The 24,041-nt window shown below is 45.9% G+C and overlaps 1 protein-coding gene across 2 annotated transcripts in view; it reads right to left on the reverse strand.

Annotated features, from left to right (window-relative positions):
- The window catches only part of CALN1 (calneuron 1), a 171,741-nt gene that overhangs the window by 124,275 nt on the left and 23,425 nt on the right, over positions 1-24,041 (reverse strand). Inside the window, exon 1 of one of the 2 annotated variants that reach the window (XM_061605128.1) lies at positions 22,194-22,657. The exons of the other annotated variant lie outside the window; for it this stretch is intronic. The gene's annotated coding sequence lies outside the window, so the exon portion shown is untranslated. Of the gene's footprint in view, positions 1-22,193; positions 22,658-24,041 lie in introns of those variants that run through there. 2 annotated transcript variants of the gene reach the window in all.

Raw genomic sequence — 24,041 nt, forward strand, 5'->3', positions numbered from 1 at the left:
GAAAACAAAACCCGGCCACAGGTTCTCACCCTGACAAAGAGATTTTATTTTTCCTTCTTTCAAAATGCAGATGGTTAGCATAAAATGTTGTGCATGGATCAGTCCTTTGTACATACAAACTGGAGACTGGACAGTTTGTTGTTGTTTTCTGGTTTCTTGCAAATGAGAAGAAACCAACATCCTATTAAGATATGTATTGGCGTGCCAGTTGCTAAACACTGTATTTTTATAAGCCTTTGAAGGAAGGAGGGAAAACAATTTGACCTGGGAAGACAACTTAAAAGAGGCTTGAGCCAGAATTGGAAGGACACAGCACACTGAAGTTGCCAACTCAAAAACACTTTCACTTTTTGGTGCTTAGGAACATTGGGTTATAAGTAGCCCAGAGCTGAAGTCACTTAGCGACAGGGCTTGTGTTTTCTGACCTGTACAGAATACTGACACCTGGTTTTTTTCTGCCCATGGCAGCCATTTTGTGCTGGCACTTTTATCAAGATAGGGATACTGGCACTTCATTTTTTACAAAAGAAAAGAAAAGAAAGCACTGCTTAGTGGTTTACTTGTTCCACTGGAGAAATGCTTTGTGCCAGTGAAACATTGCTGTGCAAGAGAACACAGAAACAGGTGGCTGGTAACTTTGCTGCACAATGCAGTTCCACTAGTGTGACTGTTGCGTTGGATTCCTCTGTTGTGCACCACTAAAACATACCCTTGCACTGGTGGACAGAGAATGCTGAATACAGTCCCTTGCACGCACATTTTCTGCACTCTCCAAGTAAACCGTCATTTGTCATGGATAAGCTGCATCAGCAGAAAAATAAGACACATTAAGATTGGACAGAGACTATGTGATGCAACAAGATGGCTTTTGCGTTTTGTATGTAAGTGCAGTCCTGCTGGATCAGATTAAAGATCCTTTTAGTCAAGTTTTCTGCTTCGCACAGTTGCTTTTTATGGTTTTTAGAAGCCGACAAAGCAAGGCATAAAAGGAACAGCCCTCTCACGCTATTCAGGGGTATGCTGAATAAAGCAGGGGTGAGGAGCAGCCCTGATCCTTCCTTCCCATACAGGCTAACTTATTTATTCAGAGTATTTGTACTCCACTCTTCAGCCAAAAAAAAAAGGGGGCTCCCAGAGTGGCTTACATACAATCAGTTAAAACAGAACAGTTACTGCCCACAGGCTTACAATCTTTAAAAAAAAACACACACAAGGGAAAAGGGAAAGGGAGGGAAGAGGAAAAAAGCAAACTCAGGCACAAATTCTTAAGGCGTTTTTATAATGACCAGATGTCACAAAAACGGTTCAACAGTACGAGGTATCTGATGGAGCTAGTCTTCTCAGCAGAGCTAATGGAATGGACACTGCTTCTCCTCTCTCCCACTGAGGCAGTCGGATCGGGCCATCCACCAGCCAATAGTTATATGTCATGATGGCATCAGGTGACAATTTGAAAAGGGCTCACTGAGTAGCTCTGAAGGCCAGCAGTCAGAGCCAATCAGCTGATTGGTGCCAAGAGCTTGCTTTCAAAGGGGATGGCTCTTAGTGACCATTGCCTGATTCCCCAGCACTGGGCTGTAAAAAGCAGTGGGGGGTGAAGGGAAAGCATTTATCAGCCACAGCAGGCCCTCCAGGGAGCATGGGCCCTAGCATGTGCCTGACCATCTTGCACCGTGGCATCAGCTACATCTTCCACTTGCCTTCTGAATAGAACAATGGTTTTCTACCAGTTGACAGGGGACATCAGTTAAGCAGATAGACCTGTCATTTCCTGCATTTTCTTTGGATCCTTTCTTTTACATTATTTTGGCTAATGCAGTACCAATTTTCAGTCTTCTAGTACTTTGGCAAAAAACGCTTTGTCTTTAGAGATAAGTAGCATATTCTTTGTGAATGCCACCCAAAGTAAAAGCCTTGCTTTTTAAATTTGTCAATCAAGTCCTAGAAACTTCATCCTTTTGACAGTTCCATTTGAAACAAAGCTCTCCTGATGTGCCACCTGAAAAAGAAAGGGAATCAAGCGTAACTGTCCCTCCAACATTGTCCTCTGTGAAGACAGATAAAAAAGAAGTCACTTAGCTTCTACAAAACAGGAATGTGCACCGACTACAAGATTTGGTTCAGATCCCAATTTGGCACTTCGAAAAACAGGCCAGTCTTGATCTGAGGTTCCTGAATTCAGGCCAGGTATACTCAACTGCCTCTCTCCTCCACACCTTTCACTACTGGGATTTTTTTTAAAAAAAATGCTACACACTTTTCTTTTTGATAAAAAGTGGATGAAATGTGGAAGCTCCTTCAGACAAAGGATGAAACCTGCCCAATTACAAACAAGAATGCCCAGGAGCTTTTGTGAAGGGCATTTTTAATTTTTTTTTTAAAGAAACATTTATAGCAGCTTAATAAAATGGCAAATTTTTCACACAAGATTGCCACTTCTGAGAGCATGAACTCTGACACATTTTAAAAGGATAGGTGCGGTAGTTTTCTTTCAAGGGCAGCTATTATTTCTAGGATCAATTCATGTTACTCTTCACTATAGGGAAATATGCTTTTAATGGCTATAACTCCCCCCTCTTTATTTTTTTTTACAGAAGCAGATTAAATTTGCAGGCATTATTAGTCCCTCCAGAGCATATAAAGGCTGCCAAATAAAGAGATATGCTTTGGGGGTAAAATCATTCTCTCCTATTGCAAACTTGACCTGTCAATCACAGTGAACCTCTTCCCACTCTTCCTTCCCCCATCATGCCCACCCTGGTGCTATGGCATTAAGGTAAGCTTAGTGACATTACTTTCATTTTCAGCAGATGACTGCAGCATTTTTTTTAAAAAAAAAAGTCTGGATTGCTGAAGTGTCATGAAGCAGTTCACGGGTCCCCACATTAACTTATGCAGCCTCATACTGATCCTGCCTCATCTCTGACAAGCCCCAAATTCCTCCTTTGTCTTGGGATTTCCACTATTCTTGGCTTGGGATTTGGGATTCATCTGAATCTGATGCACACCTCTACTCCAAAATGCCTCTGTCTTTCTCCCATGTTCCATTTAAGCCTTTACCATCCAACATCCTCTGCTTTTCCAGCTTGCCTGCTGGTTGTAATATGGGACATCCATTATTGTTAATTTAAAAAGTCTTGCAAAAAACTTTAAACACAAACAGATATATTGTTGCCGAAGCTTTTGTGGACTAGAACCCACTTTGTCATATCAGATGCACAAAATGTAATCCTCAAACAGGATTATGCATTGCAGCGCCCTCCAGATCATTTGAGTTATAGTCCAGCAATAATCTGCAGGGCACCTCCCTAGCTATCTCTGGTCTATATACACTGACTGGCAGTGACTCTCCAAGAGTCTAGACAGGGCTCTTTACAAACTGTACCTGGAGATGCTGTGACTTTCTGCATGCAAAGCATGTGCCCAACCTCTAGAAGTAATGACTTATATGCAGATCAGAATGCAGTTAACCACTGGACTATTCACTTCTCTGTATTTCGCAATGCGTGCAGAATGCATTACTTCACCAGGAAAATTGTGTACAAAAGTGTACTTCTAGAAAACAAGCCATACAAAATGTGCATTTCAAGGAGAAGTTTGTACAAGTTAAATGCGGCTTTCTGTGCTTTTTTAAAAAAAACCTGCAGTAAATAGGATGAAACCAGCATATTATTGAATATGAGTGAAACTGACACAGAATGGTAAATAAGCATTTATCTCTTTCATTAAGGTACAGACCTCCTCCTCCTCGATTAGGGCCAGGGCTGTTTCTACATAGGCACCCTGGCTCTCCTGATGCTCAAAGCAGCCACAGATCCCAAAGTCAGCACAAAGAAGGGATGGGGCTTTGCTGCCTAGTTCTGATCCACTTGTATTCCAATCGTCCATTGTTCCATCCCAATCCATCCTTTTATTTTTTTTGTTCCCACTTGCTTTGGTGCTTGCCAATTCGATCCACTGTTGGGGGGGGTTGGTTGTGAAAATTATGTCATTTTTCACGTAAAAGCTTTTGTAAATGATCATGGCGTTCCACACAGTTTATTTTTTCCTATTTATCACACCTACACAGTAGTGTAGTGTCAAATTCAGAAGTGCAGGGTCACTTCATGTTAGTCACAGCCATGCCCCCCCTCCTCTTTTGCTGCTGGGTTAAGAATGAGATTCTTTTTAAACCTTCTCCCACAACAACAGACATCCCTAGGAGCCAATCAGCATGAAAGGGGAGTATGTTAGATGCTGAGAGGAGTCTTCTCAGTGGCTGACTCACCTCCTTTCACTCTGATTGGCTCCAATCAGCAGGAAAGGACAAGGAAGCACATTAGAAGACCCTTCTCAGTGGCTAACACACTTCTCTTTCATGCTGATTGGCTCATAGGATGCTGGAGACATAGGGACTCTGCTGAGACCCTGCTCCAAAAAAAAGAACAGGGTCTATGACCCTCCAAGACCCTGGACGACTACACCCCTGCACCTACACACTGTTGCAAATGCATCAACTTAGAGGAAATTACACAGATAATTATGTAAAATTGGAGAAAAAATTTGGGGGAGGGAAATCTGTGCCAATTACAGCTGCAGCCCACCACAAAAAATCAGTGCCAGTCTAGTGGACTGTCGAATTCAGTCGGAATCTGGTGCTAAATTCAATTTAGAGGATATTCTCCCTCCTCAGTACAAAGTAAAGAATGCATTTAACCTCTTTTCAGTTCAGACAAATGGAGTAGTCTCCCACCAACCTCAGTCTGCCTGCCCTGTTACTTTCAACTAGCCCAGAGGGAGGTACTCCCTGTCAGCTTCTTCCTCCTTCCTCTCAGGGTTGCCCTTGTAGGACTCAGCAGGGATGAGGATAGAGACAAAACTAGAAATGGCTGGCTGTGCCTGTCATTGGCTCTGGCTCCAACTACAGCTGGGCTCCCTGCATTCCGCCCCACCATTCCCAATGGGCACCAATCATCACTGAATTTGCAAGTGGTGCTTGGGCACAGGCTAGCTGCATACCCTCCAATGTTTCTCAAATGTAAACAGGGATGTGCTTTTACCAAGCTCTTTTACCAAGTATCACTGCTTCAGCTATATACATCCTTCCCAACATTGGCACATGGCTGGTCATTACTTTGTGACATTCTACTTGGTCTTAATAAAGGCATTACTACACTGGGGATTGCGGACATTCTTCAAGGGTTTACCCTGCTTTCTGTGTACCATATTCATATATTTGGTAACCGTCTGTTTTCCACTGAACTTAACAGCTGTGTTTTTGGGGTTAAAAATGTATTAGCAAAAAAAAAAAAATCAGGCCAGGAATAGCCAAACTGGTGTCCTCCCCATATTGTCGAATTACCGCTCCCATTATCCCTGACTACTTGCCATCCTGGCTGGGGCTGATGACAGTTGCAATCCAACAACATCTGGGCAGCTGATACAGGCAATCCTTTAAAAGGTTAGTCTGACAGGTTAGTAGTTCAAAATATAACTCAGCTATTGCAAGGTACGAAAAGGCAGGCTGAATACTGCACACTTGACACAAGATGTGTCTGCTCCCCAATGCAGAGATTTAAACTTAAGAGGGTCTGGGAAGGGGGCTGCAGAACAGTAAACTCCAGCAACTCACATTAATAAAGTGTTAACATGGCTCCTTCCACCCCAAAACATGAAAGATGTCTCCAATCAAGTCCTACACAGAGCAGACCCACTGAAATGCATAAACCTAAAATAGTCATGCCCGTTAACTTCAATGGGTCTACTCTGAGCGGGACTAGCATTTGATACAGCCCACTGCCTGCTCACAGATCTATCTTCAATACATTGGCATCCCCTATCCCCCAACTGGTTCACCAAGCCATATTTCTTGGGCACTCAACACTTCAGTATGACAATGCAGAAGTATGACACGGGACTCCCAGACAGCCCTTGTGATTGATTATATATATCTACACACACACACCACAATGCAACAATCCACAAAGATTTCAAGATCATATCATATCAAAGTCATTCCCCGAACATAACCTTCCCCCCCCCATCATATGCAACTCAGCACAGAATCATTCTGAATCAGCTGACAACAGAAGCTTCCCGAACTAATTTTTCTAATGGTTGAGTGAAATGTAATGGGCCTTCATGAGTCAGTTGTTTAAACCAAATAAAAACTGGGCCAAACCAGAGTGTGAAGAACTGAAAAGGTGATGGTATTTACAGATGCTCTATCCAGTGAATGTTCCTGCAACAAGAAATTAAATCACAACACCTGACTCGGATTCATTCGTTGGCGATCACTTGTGGCCGAGTAAGATTGTCTTCCAAGCAAAGACCTGTGCATGAATTTGTTTTATGTGGGGAGATCGGCGCACGACGATCAGCACACAATACAACAGTCATGGGATCCACCATAGCACATGTGACCTTTGTAGGTTTAGCTTTTTTCTTTTAACTACAATGGTGACTGTGTGCGTGAACAAGAGTGAACTCACTAGAACCCAGGAAGATGGCTCATACCAGGTCAGACCTTGGCTCCATCAGGCTCAGTAATGTCTATGCTGGCAGCTGTTCTCCAGGGTTTGACAGGAGTTTTTCCCAGCTGTAACTGGAGATGCTGGGAATTGAACCTGGGATCTCTTACATGCAAAGCAGTGCTCCACCACTAAGCCACATCTAGAGATTGGGGGGTGGGGGAGGATTCTATTCAGTTTGGATTTAAAGGTGAACCTACCTAATTCACACTACGTGGACTGAAACACGGCAATCCTTCAAAATTTGCACGTCGTCAAATTTTGTGATGCAGTTATCCAATCAGTGTTGACAAACATGCATATACTAGGGTAAAGTATCCATAAAAATGAAAATATTAATGAAAATAGCAAACAAAAAAGCAGTATGTATGGGGAAATTCCTTTGCAAAAATGTATACTAGGCAAAATTGAATACAAAAAAAGTGTATATCGGAGACTTCAAGACTCGATTACTGCAGTGCATTCTATGTGAAGTTTCCCTTGTGCTTGACCCAGAAACTGCAGTTAGTGCAGAATGCTGGAATGAGATCCTGTCAGCACATCACACTTCAGCTCAGGGATCCGCACTAGTTGCTGATTTGTTACTGGGCCAAGTTCAAGATGTTTCTATTGGTACAGAAAGCCCTTAACAACCTGGGACCAACATATTTGCCCACTCAACACCTTCACTCGGTGGTACTGCCACTTTTACAAGTACCGTATAATACTCGCTCCACACTTGCAAAAAATCAGTCTTTTAGTGTGGCAGCACCTATACTTGGGAACTCCCTGCCTATCAAACAGGCACCCTCACTGTACTCTTTTCAGCACCTGTTTAAAACATTTCTTGTTTAGGCAAGCCTATCCTATCTACCGAGAGGCAGTGTGGTGTAGAGGTTAGAGTGTGGGACTATGACCTGAGAGACCAGGGTTCAAATCCCCACATAGCCATGAAGCTCACTGGGTGACCTTGGGCCAGTCACTGCCTCTCAGCCTCAGACGGAGGCAATGGGAAACCACCTCTGAATACCACTTACCATGAACACCCTATTCATAGGGTCGCCATAAGTTGGGATCGACTTAAAGGCAGTCCATTTCCATTCATCCTATCTATCCAGATGCTGGCATATTTGAATCTCTTTTAAGGTTACTGTTAACTTTAATTATCTCTTAAATGCTTTTAATTACTTTGTTTTTATAGATAATTTTAGCATTACTTGTATACCACTTCAGTGGTATTATATTCGTTTTGTTACACAAAATAAAATAAATAAAAATAAATAAATACGAGGAGAAATTTGCACTAAAACATTGATGAAGTTTCACAAGAGCTTTTTTCTTCAAAAAATCACAAATGGAGGTGAAGACATGAAGAACTGAACGTAAGGGTGGAAAAATGAAAATCGGAGAAATTGAAATTGTCATATTTGTCCATCCCTAGCTACAGCTCACATTCCCATCTGTCAGGCTGGCAACTGACAGACTCATATGTTCCGGCTATCTTTATCCTTACCAGGAGCAATCTCCATTTTCCAGTATCTGCCTCTGATGGACACTCAGGCTCACCATCACCAAACACCATTCTCAGGCAACTGCCTGTATCCCACCACATCCTGACATTGCCCATTGCCTAGGTGCCTGGTGTTGGGCAGAAAGCATTTTTATTTTCTCCGCAACCCAGTGCCCTATATATAGCAGCACTCTAGGGCAGGGATGCAGATAACCTTTTGCCCCCCTCCCCAGATGTTGCTGGACTCCAGCTTCCATCAGCCCCAGTCAGCATGGCCAATGGTCAGGGATGATGGCAGCCCTGGTCCAGCAACATGGGGAGGGCATCTCAGGTAGGGAATTCCACCTAATTCGGATTTGGTACCAAGTTTCCGATTAATTTGCTTATTCTCAATCGCTGAGGATTGGATTTTAGTGGCAAATTTCTGCGGCTATTTTTGAAAACAGACATTTTTTTAAAAAAAAATCCGCTTCTAAAACATTGGTTGTAAGAATAATTTATCTATATTTCCTTTTTAAAATATCAATATTTCCTTCAAAATATTGATATTTTTAAAAGAAATGTTGATTGTTTTTCCTGAGCAAAAAAACCCACAGATTGGTAAAAGCAGCGACTAGCGGACAAAGAACAAACATGAATTGATGCCAGCTTGTTAGATCAATGAAATGCTTGCGATGGATCCCATCCCTACTCTCAGGTTCCCCATTCCCTGCCCTAGAGCATTGTGGGAAATTAAAATGTTGACTTACTCTCACCAATGAGAGGACTGCAGCCAACATAAAATAGGTTTTCTGGAAAGGGATGTTGTTATAGGAAAAGACCCACCAGAAGGCATTATGGCAACTTCCCTGGAACCACTGTCCTTATTTTTGCTTTTGGAGAGGATTTATTATAAGTTGCTTGGGTTGTCTTTCTTCAGGGTTCAGGGCCACCTCCCCCAAGAGGTTTCCTAGACGTTAAATTTCCGATTGGAATAGACTGCAGTGGGTCCCACTTTGGCCCTTCAGATGTTGCTGAAATACAACTCCCATCGTCCCTGGCCATTGGCCATGCTTGCTGGGGCTAATGGGAGTTGTAGTCCAACAACATGCGGCAGGCCAAAAGTAATCCCACCCCTGATCTAGCATGTGCATGGAAATGAATGTCTGCACAGGAACACTAAAGCATTATGCAGCACAAAGATTGCCAGTTTATACACAGCACCTGTCAAGGTGTGTGCATGTGCGTGTGTATGTGTATAGAACTCTTGATAGCCTGTTTCAGGACCATAATGTTTTTTGCCCATTTCTATTACAGCGTTTACATTTTACAGACTACATCTACATCTGCTTGGTTTTTAAAACAGTGCATAACAGGTTGGAAGAGAGAGCTAAGAGATATGCCTCACAGCAGGGAGAGCCAACGTGGTGCCCTGCAAGACTACAACTTCCATCTTCCCTGACCATTAACCATCCTTGGCTAGGGTTGATGGGAACTGTAGTCCAAAGCATCTAGAGGTCACCACATTGGCTGTCCCTGCCACATAGCATTTTAGCATTCCAGGCATTTTACAAGTGTTTTTAAATTGCTTTTTAAAAAAAAATTAAATTGTGTTTTTAAATTGGTTTTTGTGTTTTAAAATTTGTATATTTGTTTTTATTCTTTTTAATTCTTGTAAACCTCCCAGAGAGCTTCAGCTATGGGGCGGTATATAAATGTAATAAATAAATAAAATAGCAAATGGCCTCTCAGCAATCTGTAACACTGGCAGGAAGGATCCTTGGGTGCAAGAACCAGGACTCAGCCAGTGATTGTTAGCATGAGAACTGAGGCATGGGGTAATGTGGTATAATGTGGTATAATGGTTGGAGTTGTCAGCCTACAGCCCCATCTGCACTATACATTTAAAGCCGTCGTGGATTCCCCACGTGGATTCCCATGGATTCGTTTGTTAAGGGTGCTGACAGTTGCTAGGAGACTCCCCCCCCCGGTCACAGAGCTGCAATTCTCAGACTGCTTCATGAACATAAGAACAGCCTGTTGGATCAGGCCAGTGACCCATCTAGTCCAGCATCCTGTTCTCACAGTGGCCAACCAGATGCCCACAAGCAAGACTTGAGTGCAAGTGTACTTTCCCCTCCTGCAGCTTCTGGCAACTGATTTTCAGAAGCCTACTGCCCCTGACTATGGTGGCAGAGCACAGCCATCATGGCTAGTAGCCACTGAGAGCCTTATCCTTCATGAATTTATCTAATCTTCTTTTAAAGCCATCCAAGTTGGTGGCCATCATTGCCTTTTGTGGGAGCAAATTCCACAGTTAAATTATGGAAGGCTTTGTCCACTGTTCAGTCTGGCTACTGTTGGGACTGCTTGCTTTCCACCACGCTAGTTTCAAAGGGCACCAGCTACCACTGTCATTAAACCGTAACATATCTAAATATTTGCATTCCTTGTTCAATTCCACAAGCACCACAATGATTTCTAGTAGCCTTTGCTAGGTTAAGGAGCATGAAGAAGCAATTTCTTTTGCCTTTCAATTTCTCCTCCCAGGGACCTCTGGAAAATGTAGCTCGGGAAGGGGAGCCCCAAAGGGGAAAAATCCAAATCCCACAGGGTGGCAATTCCTTTATTAGGAACCACTCGAAAAGTCACAAAAAGAGTGAGCAAGCTTTCACATTTTCCACGAATGGAGAGACTCCCAGTGGAGGGTTTGTGGACAATTCTGTGACCTTTTTTGGTTGGCCCTAACAACAACATGGCTCTACTGCAGATTTTGGAATCATCTAGATGGTAAAACATTTTGAAAATTACAAAGTGTTGTTAGAAGAAGATACAACAGTATCTGAGTGCATGACTGGAGCTGGTTTCTGGGAGAACTGGGAGGTGTTAAGAGCATCTGTTTTTTGGAACAGTGTGATGCAAAGCGGGCTGCTCCACAGAACAGTAATGTTCCCAAGGCAGACATTATAGTCCTCAAAGCAGCAAACATATATTATGTAGGAAGTCTGTTAAACTGTGGAGGCTGGTCCATGAGGGCAAATGGGGCACTGTCCCACCAGCCTCAGCCTACCGTCACCTGCCTGCCTTTCTACTCTCTACGAAGCCCTATACAGCTTGGGACCAGGATACCTGAAAGACCGTCTTACCCCTTATATACCCAGGTGATCACTGGGCTCTGCAGGTAAGGGCCTCCTGCAGATGCCATCTCATCAGGAGATCCGTTCTGCACAACATAGGAAGCGGACCTTTAGTGTGGTGGCACCTGCCCTTTGGAATTCCCTCCCCTTAAATTTTAGACAGGTGCCATCTCTGCTATCTTTTTGGTGCCTATTGAAGACCTTCCTCTTTCAACAAGCCTTTTAAGCTGAGACCTCATCCCAGTCAGCGTCTGTGCTGGAATTGCTTTTTAATATGTTTTTAAACCTTTTCTTTTTTTAAAAAAATAGACGTTTTAAACCCTTTTTAAAAAGATTTTTAAAGCTTTTTTAAAAAACGTTTTTAAAGTTGTTTTGCTTTAATATATTTGAAAGTCTTTTTTTTTTTGACGTTTTAAAGTGTTTTTAGTGCTTTTGTTTGCTGCCCTGGGCTCCTACTGGGAGGAAGGGTGGGATATACTTCAAGGCCACCTGCCCTACTTTTTCTATGACTTTAGAAGCCTACACCAGTGTTGAAGAGGAGGAGTCCACACCTCTGCTTACAAAGAGACTGTGCTGATACAAAACAAGCCTCTACTCTGAATAATGAAGTTTTGTAGGAGATATAGTAAATGGTTTTCTTTAGGGGCTTGGGGTGTTAATGGTTACTTCTTTGTTTTTAAAGATTGTTTTATGTTCATAATGTTGAAAAGTTGTTTTTGCTTATTATATTTGTTATGTCACTGTTTTATTATTTTTTGTTATTAGGAAATTGTTTTTGCAATTGTTTTTGAGATGTATTTTTGTTCCTCTTGTTGCAAGCCGCCTTGAGCACAATTTTACGTGGAAAGGCGGCATACAAATAAAATGATGGTGATGATGATGATGATATACAGTAAATCAAATCATAAATAAATAAATAAATAAATAATACTTAACAGTCCAGGGGATGGCCCTGACTGGCAGCTTCCTCCTCCTCTTTAGTCTCAGTGTGCCGCTTGTAAACTCAGCAGGGAGGTGAATGGGAGCAAAACTAGAATTAGTTGGCTTTGTCCATCATTTGCCCTGGCTACCATTGAGCTCCCTCCTTTCCGCCCAGCCAGTCTCAATGGCCACCAGCCACCACTGCTATATATCACCACCATGAAATATCTAAATATTTGCATCCATTGTTCATTCTGCAAGCACCACAATGATTTCTAGTAGCCTTTGCTAGCTTAAGGAACAAATTCAAAACAGGAACAAATGGCTGGTGCTGGGGACAGTGCAAGCATAATTATCATATAAGTGCAGCAGTTATTCATTCTTGACATTCATATCATTCTTTACAATGTTTGACGCATAGGTGTTAATTCTTCTAACGGCTGACCCATTTAAATTAATGAACCTAAGCTGGCCCTGTTCACTAATTGCAATGGGTTTACTCTAAATTTGCACTCCTTAAAATAACCTTGCAAAGTAGGTGCATATCGCTATCTGCCCAAGGGCAGAGGAGAGGGTTGCTGAGACTTAGTTATGGCCACCAAGTTGACTTCATGGGAGTGGGAAAGTTTGGGGACTTTCCAGTTTGGATCCCATCCTCCCAACATCGCACCAGCTCTCCAAATGTAAGTGAGGAACATTTAGAGCAGTGGTGGTTGGTGCCCACTGGGACTCGTAGGGCAGAAGGCAGGAAGGCCCACAGTAGGTGGAGCCAGAGTCAATGACAGGCAGAGTAAACTAATTCCAGGTTTGCCTCCATCATCCTCACTGTTGAGATCTATGGGAACTGAGGAGGAGTAAGCTGACAGGTAATGCTACAATCCCATGGGCTAACTGTTAAGTAAGAAGACAGGTAGGAAGGTAAGATGGTGGGGGCTGGTTGAAGGCAGACCGAAGTTGGTGGGGGCAGTGTCCCATTCACCTTAACGGACCAGCCTCCACTGATTCACAGTCATTACAGACACTCACGACATAAAAATGTGAATTAATTCTGGATGCACTGGCAAAGCATGCAGCTTTAGGGTATTCACTTGAAATCCTATGGGGTTACTCTGAGGGTGGGCAGAGCAGAACAGCTTTAGATTGTGCCTTACTTAGGGCCTAATCTATAATACATTTTGTATTTATTCATTCAATTATTCAAGAACTATGGAATGAAGTCAGAGACGTTATCAGAGAAGAATGTAAAAAGACAATACCTCTAGCTAAAAAGAGAGAAAGACCTCAATGGATGACTGAAGAAACTCATCAAATGGTTAAAGAGAGAAGGAAAGCAAAAGCAAAAGGAGATAGAAACATGGTCAGAACCCTAAATGCAACAATACAGCGACTAGTACATAGGGACAAAAAGAACTATTACAATAGTTACTATATAGAAATAGAAGAGAACAATGAAAAGGATAGAACAAGAGCCCTGTTCCAAAAGATGAGAGAAATGAAAGGGAAATTTAAACCACGAGTAGGGATGTTGAATAATCCACAGGGGAACACACTGACTGACCGAGATGAAATAAAAGGAAGATGGAAGCAATACACTGAAGAACTCTATAAAAGAGATGCCAGGATGACAGATTCATTCACGGAGGAACCATATGATGAAGAACCAGAAATTTTAGAATGTGGGGTGAAAGCTGCTCTTAAAATACTTGGAAGAAACAAATCACCAGGAATACATGGCATACCAATAGAGCTGCTACAAGCTACTGAGACTGAATCAGTCCAAATTTTGACAAAAATCTGTCAAGAAATATGGAAAACTAAACAATGGCCCACAGACTGGAAGCGTTCAATATACATCCCAATTCCAAAGAAAGGGGATCCCAGGGAATGCAGTAATTATCGAACTATTGCCTTAATATCCCATGCAAGTAAAGAAATGCTCAAGATTCTACAACAAAGGCTCTTGCCATATATGGAGCGAGAAATGCCAGATGTCCAAGCTAGATTTAGAAAGGGAAGAGGTACCAGAGATCATATCGTAAACATACGTTGGATAATGGAACGGACCAAGGAATTTCAGAAGAAAATCACCCTGTGCTTTATAGATTACAGCAAAGCCTTTGACTGTGTACATCATGAAAAGCTATGGAATGCTTTAAAAGAAATGGGGGTGGCACACCATCTGATTGTCCTGATGCGCAACCTATACTCTGGACAAGAGTCTACTGTAAGGACAGAATATGGAGAAACCGATTGGTTCCCCATCGGAAAGGGTGTGAGACAGGGGTGTATTTTATCACCCTATTTATTTAATCTATACGCAGAACATATCATAAGGAAAGCAGGATTGGACCAAGAAGGAGGAGGTGTGAAAATTGGAGGGAGAAATATCAATAATTGAAGATATGCAGAAAGAAGATACTAGCAGAAACCAGTAATGATTTGAAACAAATGCTGATGAAAGTTAAAGAAGGAAGCACAAAAGCAGGACTACAGCTGAACGTCAAAAAGACTAAAGTAATGACAACAGAAGATTTATGGAACTTTACAGTTGACAATGAGGACATTGAACTTGTCAAGGATTACCAATATCTTGGCACAATCATTAACCAAAATTGAGACAATAGTCAAGAAATCAGAAGAGGGCTAGGACTGGAGAGGGCAGCTATGAGAGAACTAGAAAAAGTCCTCAAATGCAAAGATGTATCACTGAACACTAAAGTCAGGATCATTCATACCATGGTATTTCCGATCTCTATGTATGGATGTGAAAGTTGGACAGTGAAAAAAGCTGATAAGAGAAAAATCAACTCATTTGAAATGTGGTGTTGAGAAGAGCTTTGCGGATACCATGGACTGCAAAAAAGACAAACTATCACTAGAAGCTAAAATGATGAAACTGAGATTATCATACTTTGGACACATAATGAGAAGACATGATTCATTAGAAAAGATAATAACAGAAGGAAGTAGTAAAAGAGGAAGGCCAAACAAGAGATGGATTGAGTCCATAAAGGAAGCCACAGACCTGAACTTACAAGATCTGAACAGGGTGGTTCATGACAGATGAGGTCACTGATTCATAGGGCCGCCATAAGTCGTAGTGACTTGGAGGCACATAACAACAACAAATATCCCAGCCATCCTCCCACAGGCAATAATAACAATAATAATAATAATAATAATAATAATAATAATAATAATAATAATAATAATAATAATAATAATAATAATAATAATAATAATAATTCCTTTCAAAAAGCATTCTAAACTCAACTGAAAACTGAGGGTTGCCAGGAACAGTCTCTTTCAGCTATCAAATGCCTGAGTAAGCAGGAATGTTTTTAAGTTCCTCCTGAAAGTCAGTAACAAGGGGGACAGACACCTCACCAGGGAGGGCATTCCACAAATGGGGAGCCCCCACTTAAAACACTTCCTCCTATTGGAAGGAAGGGCAGGATATAAATAAAAGGCCGCCATGAAGCAATGCCACCTGGGCAACCCAAGGCCTCACCTGCTGACAGTAGGGTCTGAGATGGTTGATTTTGGGGAAGGCACTCTTTTAGGTACTTGGGTCCCTAATGATGCTGAATGCATTGCTGCCAATCATGGCAGAGATTTTTTTTTCTTATTTAATAATGTGTGTGCGCACACGTGCATGTGGTGGGGTGTTACTCTTCCTTCAAGCAGCAATCTCTATGCAAATCACATATATATACATACACTGCAATGAGTGTTTCAGATTGTTTAGGGGAGTGGTTTTATCCCAGGTGAGAAATGGTGTGTGAGTCGCGTCTGATAGTTTTCTTTGTTTGACTGTCTCCTAGTTTGATGTTCCCTGTTGCTAACCTCACCGATCATCCACAATCTGATTGTGGCTGAAGAGGCAGACTTTCTATACTGAACATTCAAGAGGCAGCTGGACAGCCATCAGTCAAGAATGCTTTGATTTGGATTCCTGCATTTAGCAGGAGGTTGGACTTCATGGCCTTATAGGCCCCTTCCTACTCTACTATTCTATGATTTGTCATGTATAACTGAGACCTGGGCAGGTGATCTCAAGTGGCCCAGTTCTAACCCAGTTGTGTCTCCCTGAGTCCTCAGTGCAGCACCATCCCAGGTCAGAGGGAGGAGGAGGGGGAGTGGCAATTGTCCATAAAAAATCCCACCTTCCTCACCAGGAGACCAATCTGCACGGAGTCTGGATTCAAGGGATTGTTTGCGGTGCTGGGTCAGAGAGACAGACCAGGGATGTTGTTAGTGTACCGTCCACCTCACTGTGCTATAACCTCCCTAACCAAGCTGAGAGAGGAAATTCAGATGTGGTGTTGGAAAACACTTTCACGGTGGTGTTGGGGGGATTTCAATATCCACGCTGAGGCTGACTTAGATGGGCCAGCTCAGGACTTCATGGTCTCCATGACAACCTCCATGGTCCTGTCTCAATACCTCAGTGGCCCAACACATATGGCCAGACATATCCTTGACCTAATCTTTGCCACCCAGCAGATTGGTAATACTCTTTTCTTTCGAGGATTTGCTATGAGTCTGTTGTCATGGACAGGCCATTCCCAGGTAAGTTTTGGGATGAATGTAGCTACTCCACTCTGAAAGGGTGAGAAACCCATTCAGATGGTCCACCCTCAGAGACTTGTGGAATCTAATGCTTGGGGAGGGGGGTTCTGGCTGACATGGCTGGTGCTCCTTGTCAAAGCTTTTGCCTCACTGTGGAATGTGGGATGCACAGAGCCATCAGGAACAGAATACCTTCACCATCTCTATGGAGCACATAGATCACCTTGGTACTCCAGTGACCTGCGTGCAATGCAACAGGAGGGTCAGTGGCTGGAGCAGATGGCATAAATCTTGGTCTAAGCCTGATCAAACACGGGTAAGGTTGCCTACCATGCAGCAGTGGCAAAGAAAGCTTACTTCTTTGCAACCATTGTGTCTACAAGTAGCCATCCAGCAGAGCTTTTCCAAATGGTGCATGGGCTGTTGTCTGGCCAAGACAACATTGCTTGGACACTCTTGGAAACCTGCTGTAACAACTTTGCAAGGCACTTTAGGGACAACCTCACTCAGATTTGGACAGAGCTGGATGCCACAGTTCGAACAAGGCCAATGGAGTCATCCAGAGCACTGTCTGTCCTGCCTGTATTGGATCAGTTTCAATTATTGTGGCCATAGGATATGCACAAACTGCTTCAAGAAGTACAGCTGAGCACCTGCCCCCTTGAACCTGGCCCATCATGACTTCTTAGAGCTAGCCGTTGGGTGGGTCCAGGAGTGATTAATGCTTCATTGGAAGAGGAGGAGAAGGAGGTACCGTCTGCATTGAAGTAGGTGGTCATGTGTCCCCTCCTTAAGAAGATCTTTGCCCAAAAGGGGATATGAAGTGTTGGACTGGTGCTTGGAAGCAGTGATGGGCTGGATGTGGGTCAATAAATTGAGGCTGAATCCTGAAATGACAGAGGTGTTATGTGTCCAGAGTTCTCATGTATAGGAGGCTGAGAGATGGATGGGGTTGCAGTCCCTTGGAAGGAGCAGGTTTGCACCAACACTTTCACTGGAGGCTCAGGCGGTGTCGGTGGCTAGGAGTGAGTCAGCTTTGGTCCCTTTTGGTCAGAAATGACTTGGCCACAGTACTCCATGCTCTGGTAACTTCCAGACTGGATTATTGCAATGAACTCTGAGTGGGCCTGCCCTTGCAGACTACTCAGAAACTTCAACTGGTCCAAAATGTAGCAGCCAGATTACTAGCTGGGGTTCCCTGTAGAACTCATAAACCCTCTGTGTAAGACAGTTGTATTGGTGCTCATGCTAGTGTTTAAAGCCCTCAACAACTTAGGTCCCAAATACAACAACTTAGGTCCCTACAGACCCTCTTGTAGAAGAGCAGAAGATTCCACCACCCTCAGAAGGTTGTGTGGGTGGCCCAGGAGAGGGCCTTCTCTGTGGCAGCCCCTAAGTTGGGGAACTCCCTCCCCACAGAGGTGCATCTGGCAACTTCACTGTACAGTTTTTGGTGAATGCTGGAAGATGCACCTCTTTACCCTGGCCTTGGACACATGAGATGTTTAGTTTTAGGACCCACCGTATTTTTTGTGATGTGATTTTATGTTGTTTCATTGTTTTAATGATGTATTTTTAATTTGCTATAATCCTCCCAGGGACCTCTTGGGTGAAGAGCAGGTAATAAATTTAAATAAGAACAACAATAACAGATGCCAATGGCAGGTTTTTTCCCCGTTATAGTTAAGTGGTACCCCTGCTAGCCCCCCCCCAAACCACTTGAAAATTGCTGAGGGTCTTGGCGGAACTCTTAAAGATTTTTTTCTGCCTGTTGTATCTATCATAATGTATTGTGCCAGATCCAGACTAAAGCATTATTAAAACTCCCCCAATTTGTCCATCTCTCTAACTTAAGAGACAATCTGGAAAAAAATTATTTCCATCTCCAGGAGGTACAAAATTGGGAGGTGGCAGAGATCATCTCCCAACCCCTTTGCTACAAACATATGTAGCTTCTCAATGTCCTCGAATAAGTAGGCGTTTGGTATTCCTTCATCTTGGGACCCTAACCTTCCTACGACACATGCCATCTGTGCAAACGGCTGCAGACATGTCCATGTGGAAAGCCAGATCTCACGGCTTAGAGGGCATGCTTTGCTTGCAAAAGGCATTTGCCATTGACTGATGCAAGGGTAAGATCCCTGCAGGATCAGGCCAAAGGCCTACTCAGTCCAGCATCTTTTTCCCACAGTGGCCAACCGGATGCCCCTATGGGAAGCCCACAATCAGGACCTGAGCTCAAGAGCACTCTCCCCTCCCTGCATTCCCAGCAACTGGTATTTAGATGCATCATGCCTCTGATGGCAGAGACAGAAAGACTGCTGCTCGGGACCTTTGAAATTGACATATGTTCTGACTGCCTATCATGGCAGCTTGTTTCCTGAAACATTTTTTTTCTGCCATGTACATACACCAGCCATGGAATAAGCCTGCTGACCATATGGAAGAGAGAGGAGTAGAAACACACTCGCTGTTCTGCTGGTTCCAGTGCATCTCCGCATCTCTTTTCTGAAAATGGGGGCAAACAATGCTAGTCAAACCCCACCCCTTTTTACCATAAAACCTGGCAGGAGCAGCTTGAGTTGTTGTTTTAATTTGCTGATCAGCAGATCAACCCATTGCCCCTCCAGGTGTGGCCAATGAAAAAGCTTTGCTGCAGCGTGCTCACAGCCTGAGAAGGAAACCTACAACCACCCTGAACAACAGAGGCCACTGCTCATGAACAGAGCACATCGCTTTTTCGTGGCTTTAGAGGAAGAGCTGGGGCTCCATGGTGGAGCTGTGCTTTGCACACAGGAAGCTCCATGTTCAATTCCTGGCATCCAGGCGGGTGTGGGAACCCTGGACAGCCACTGCCAGTGTGTGTAGATATCACCTAGCTAGATGGGCCAAGGGACTGGCTCTGAATGCGGCAGCTTCCTGTGTCCAGGCAGAAGATCCCAGTTCAGTCCCCACCATCTCTCTAGCTGACAAAGATCTTAGATAGCAGAGCTCAACCCAAAACCTTGGATACCGCAGCGCAACCAGGGAAGGACTTTGGTGTAGAAATCCAGGGCCCCGCTTAGCAGGAGGACCACCCAACACAGAAGGGCTGGCTCACCACATTTTGAAATAAGTGAAGTAAATGCAGATTAACATCCAAAGCATGCCCCCCCCAACTCCTGCGAAGCTATCAAGTCCAGAATCAAAACTCACCTAACTGCTTGGAGAGCAGTTGCCAGTCAGAGCTGACAGCTGAGGCCAGAAGGATCAGTGGCCTGACTTGGGGAAGGGCTGTAGCTCTGTGGCAGAGTGTCTGCTTTGCATGCGGAAGGTCCCCAGGTTCAATCCCCAATGGGCATCTCCAAGTTGGGCTGAAGGGAAATCCCTGCCTGAAAACCTGGAGAGCCACTGCCTGTCAGTGTAGGCAGCACTGAGCCAGATGGATCAATGGTCTGACTTGGCATAAGGCAGCTTCCTGCACTCCTGATCTTCTTGTGTTCATTTTAAAAATTGGAGGCTGCCCTACCCCAGGGCCCTGGGTTACCTAACAGCCGTGTCTCTGTGTAATGTTTTCTTCAGTCCTTGAACGATAACATATGAAGCACAGTCCAGGTTGGAAATGGAAATGGACTGCCTTCAAGTCGATCTCAACTTATGGCTACCCTACGACCTCCCTCTGAGGCTAGTCCTCCCCATCTCCTTCCTTGTCCGCAACTGCCAGCTGGGGGGCAACTGGGCTCCTTGGGACTATGCAGGTTGCCCACGGCTGCACAGGTGGCAGGGCACGTAACCCTTGAGCCACTCACTGTGGGGTGAGCTGGCCCTTGATACCCAGGAGACACAAGCGGGGATTTGAACTCACAGGCTCTGGACTCCCAGCCAGGCTCTCCTCCCCACTGTGCAATACCAGCAACTACAGTCCAGGTTACACACATAGAAAAGCAGGGCTGGCCTGACATCTTGTCGGTCGCTTCATACTCCCCTTTCCTGCCCACTCTCCTGCTACACACACTTCGCCCCTTTTCTCCTGGCCCCAGGGAGCTGCCTTGTAACAGAGTCAGGCCATTGCATCCATCTAGCTCAGGACCACCTACTCTGACTGGCAGCAACGCTCCAGGATTTCAGACAGGAGTCTCTCCCAGCCCCACCTGGAGACGGCGGGGGTCGACCCGGGGGCCTCCGACACGCAAGGCGGCTGCTCTGCCACCGAGCTACGGCCCTGGGACGACGCTTAGCAACTTGGCCGTTATTTTTGGCACCCGGCCGTCTTCAGCGGAGCCCCGAGCCCGAGCCGAGCGAGGCTTCCCGGTAAGCGAAAAACTTCTTTCTCTTGCGATCCTCCTCCCTCTCCTCCTTGGGCAAGGAGGAAAACCGAGGAGCGGTGGCAAGGGGGCCGATCGAAGCTGAGCTGCGAAGGTATGCCCCACTCTTCCCACAACCGGCTCGTTCCCTTCGCCAATGCACCCGCGCCTGCGCAGTAGTGATCACGTTTTCATTAAACACATTGAGGAGGAGATGGATGATTAGATGGGGGACAGGGGAGGCCACTTGCCCCATGCAACCCCCCTCACCCCTCCCAAACAAGAGAGAAGAACATCGGAAGTTGCCTTCTATTGGTCCAGCCAACTCCGTCTTGTCTGCACTGACCGGCAGCAGCTCTTCTAGGATTCAGGCAGGGGTCTCTTCCAGCCCTACCTGGAGATGCCTTCACGGATTGAACCTGGGACCTCCTGAATGCAAAATAGATCCTCTACCACCCAGGAGCCATGGTCCTTCCGCAAAGGATCTAGGAGATCCTTCCTCTGTCTATAGTGTCCCTAAGTTGTCTGCTAGCAGCTGACCCACGTCACCGTTTTGAAAAAGCCAATCTCCCTCCCAACGGAAAAATGAGAGATGCCCTTTAAAAACTCCGAAAGCCCTTGCACCTGCGCCTCTTTCCCGGACAGCAAGCCCTCCCACTGGTCGAGGAGCGGTGCCAGTTCTGGAAGGCAGCCTCTCGCAAAGCCGAACCTTAAGGAGCAACAAACGGGTGGCTTCCCATGTTAGCCCTATTCAGAGCAGACCCACTGAGATTCATGAGCACAACTCTCTCCGGTCCGTTCGTTCCAAGGGGCTGGGCAGGACTGGCGCCGGAGGCCACCCATCGGAAACGCATCAACACCAAGAATCTGGCGGCACCTTCAGCGGCGCCAACTGACTGCCGAGGGCAACGTCGCTAGTGCTGATTTGGCATTCCACGCACACAGAAGGGGAACCAAACGCCTGCCCGGCCGGCCCGGCCTCACGTCGCTCCCACACCCAATCCTGGAAGGGAAAGACAGCTCCGCCGCAGCCGGCACCCGCACCCGCTCCAACTCCGTCCGCGCCCCTCAAGCCTCGGCGGCGCCTTCGGATCGCCCACAGATCTCCCCCGGGAGGGTCTCCCCCCTCCCTCGCTGCCTTGACCTTCGGCTGCAGCAGCCGCCAGACCCGCCGCCAGCACCCAGCCTGATCGGCCCCCTCCGTCCCACCCCCCAGGGGGTAAGCGCCTCTTCCCCCGCGCCGCGCTCTCCTGGGCAAGCTCAGAGAAACGCCGCGGAAAGGACAAGCCGGGCGGGGGCTTACCTCCAGGCAGGCGGCTCCTACAGGTCTGGCTCCCGCCTCCTCGGTCCTGCGTCCCGCTCCGTCCCGCTTTCCCCCTTCTCTCTCTCTCTCTCTTTCTCTCTCTCTCTCGCCGGGGATCTCTCACCCGAGGGCGGGAGCAAAACGGAAACGAGCCCCCGCTGGGGCCCCCCAATCTCCGCGCAAAACGGAGGGAGAGCAACTGGCCGGGGACGGGCGCGCAGCGCGCAGCTCAAGTGCGCCCGGCCGGTGCCCGCAGGTGCGCGCCTGCTGGCCGACGCGCTGCGCTCCTGGGCAATCCCACCCAGCAGGTGGCCATGGCCGAGGGCCCCGCCCGCCTCCTTCGATCGCGGGGGCGGCAAGGCGGGCTCCGCGACTCGCCTTTGCCCAGCGGCGGCTCAGCCACCGAGCTCGGGTGCCTGTCCGCGGCGGCTCCGAGAGGGGAAAAAAGCCCTGCTCCGAGGAGTCCCCCCTTCACTCTCTCCTCTCCCCCCACCTCGGGGGCGCGCTTTCCAGCTCCTCCTACTTTGTCTCGCCCACGCTAAAACTCCAGCACGCGGGGAGGGGGGCAGGGAGAAAGCAGGCGGCTAGTCCTCGTGGTTCCTTAGACGCCGGGGTCTCAGTAACCCTGTCCTTGCCAGGCGTCGATCACACCGACCTTCTGGGATCCCGCCCCCCCGCCTCGTCAGCAGTGTGTAAGGGGAAAAGAGAAGGGGGTGGGAAAGGGGGTGCTGCGGCTCAGTGGCAGAGCAACTGCTCTGCGGGGCAAGGCCTCAGGTTCAATCCCCAGCATTTCCACATAGGGCTGGGAGAGATCTCCGCGGAAAATCCTGCAAAGTTGCTGCCAGTCAGTGCGGACGACACGGAGCTAAACGGACTTGGCATTAGGCAGCTTCTTAAGGTCAAATAAATAAGCCCCCCGGGAGTCATATCCGATGCTAGTCCTAAGAGTAGAGACCCCTTGAAAATAATGGACATCACTAACTCAGGTCCATTCATTTCAGTGGGTCTACTCTGAGAAAAACTTAATGAACCACACACACGTACACCAACGAGGAGATTCAGTCTGCAGGCACTTCCAGATAGTCACCAGGGGTGTAGTTGCCTGGGGTGTGTGTGTCTTAGATCCTTTACTTTTGGGGGGAGCAGGGCCCCTATGGTTCCAGCATCCTACAAGCCAATCAGCATGAAAAGGGAGCATGTTAGCCACTGAGAAGAGTCTTCTAATGTGCTTCCTTGTCCTTTCCTGCTGATTGGAGCCGATCAGAGTGAAAAGAGGTGAATCAGTCACTTTTCAGTAGCTAACATTCCCCCCTTTCATGATGATTGGTTCCTAGGGACATCTGCTGTTGTGAGAGAAGCCTACAACTCAGTAGCCAAAAAGGCTGTGTGTGGCTGTGACTATCATGAAGGGATCCTGCACTTCTAAGTTTGCTACTACGCTACTGTCACTGTTTTGGCGTGGACAATGTTTGCGCAATGAAAGCTGATGTTGGCACTCTTGTGCTTGCACAACAAACCCCAGAAGATCGACTCCCCCCCCCCCAATACGGAAAGTCATGGGAAAATGCACTGGAAAACATTGGATGACACTTGCTTTGATGCAACATCATCTGATCTCCTCACAAACAAATCAGGATCAATGTCAAGAAAGAAATTGTGCAGAAGCAACATGTGCTCCAAGATTCAGCAACTTCCACATGCAGTGGTGGCATTAAAAAACAAACATGTTTTTAGTTGTACCTTTTTTGGGGGGGGGAGATTCCAGCCAAGCCTTGAATCAATAAACAACAATTAAGCAAATGACCTATGCAAGCCTGCTTTGGGTAGTAATGGTAGTCAAGCTCTGAA

Source organism: Rhineura floridana, chromosome 21, assembly GCF_030035675.1.
Source record: "Rhineura floridana isolate rRhiFlo1 chromosome 21, rRhiFlo1.hap2, whole genome shotgun sequence".
NCBI classification, from domain to species: Eukaryota; Metazoa; Chordata; class Lepidosauria; order Squamata; family Rhineuridae; genus Rhineura; species Rhineura floridana.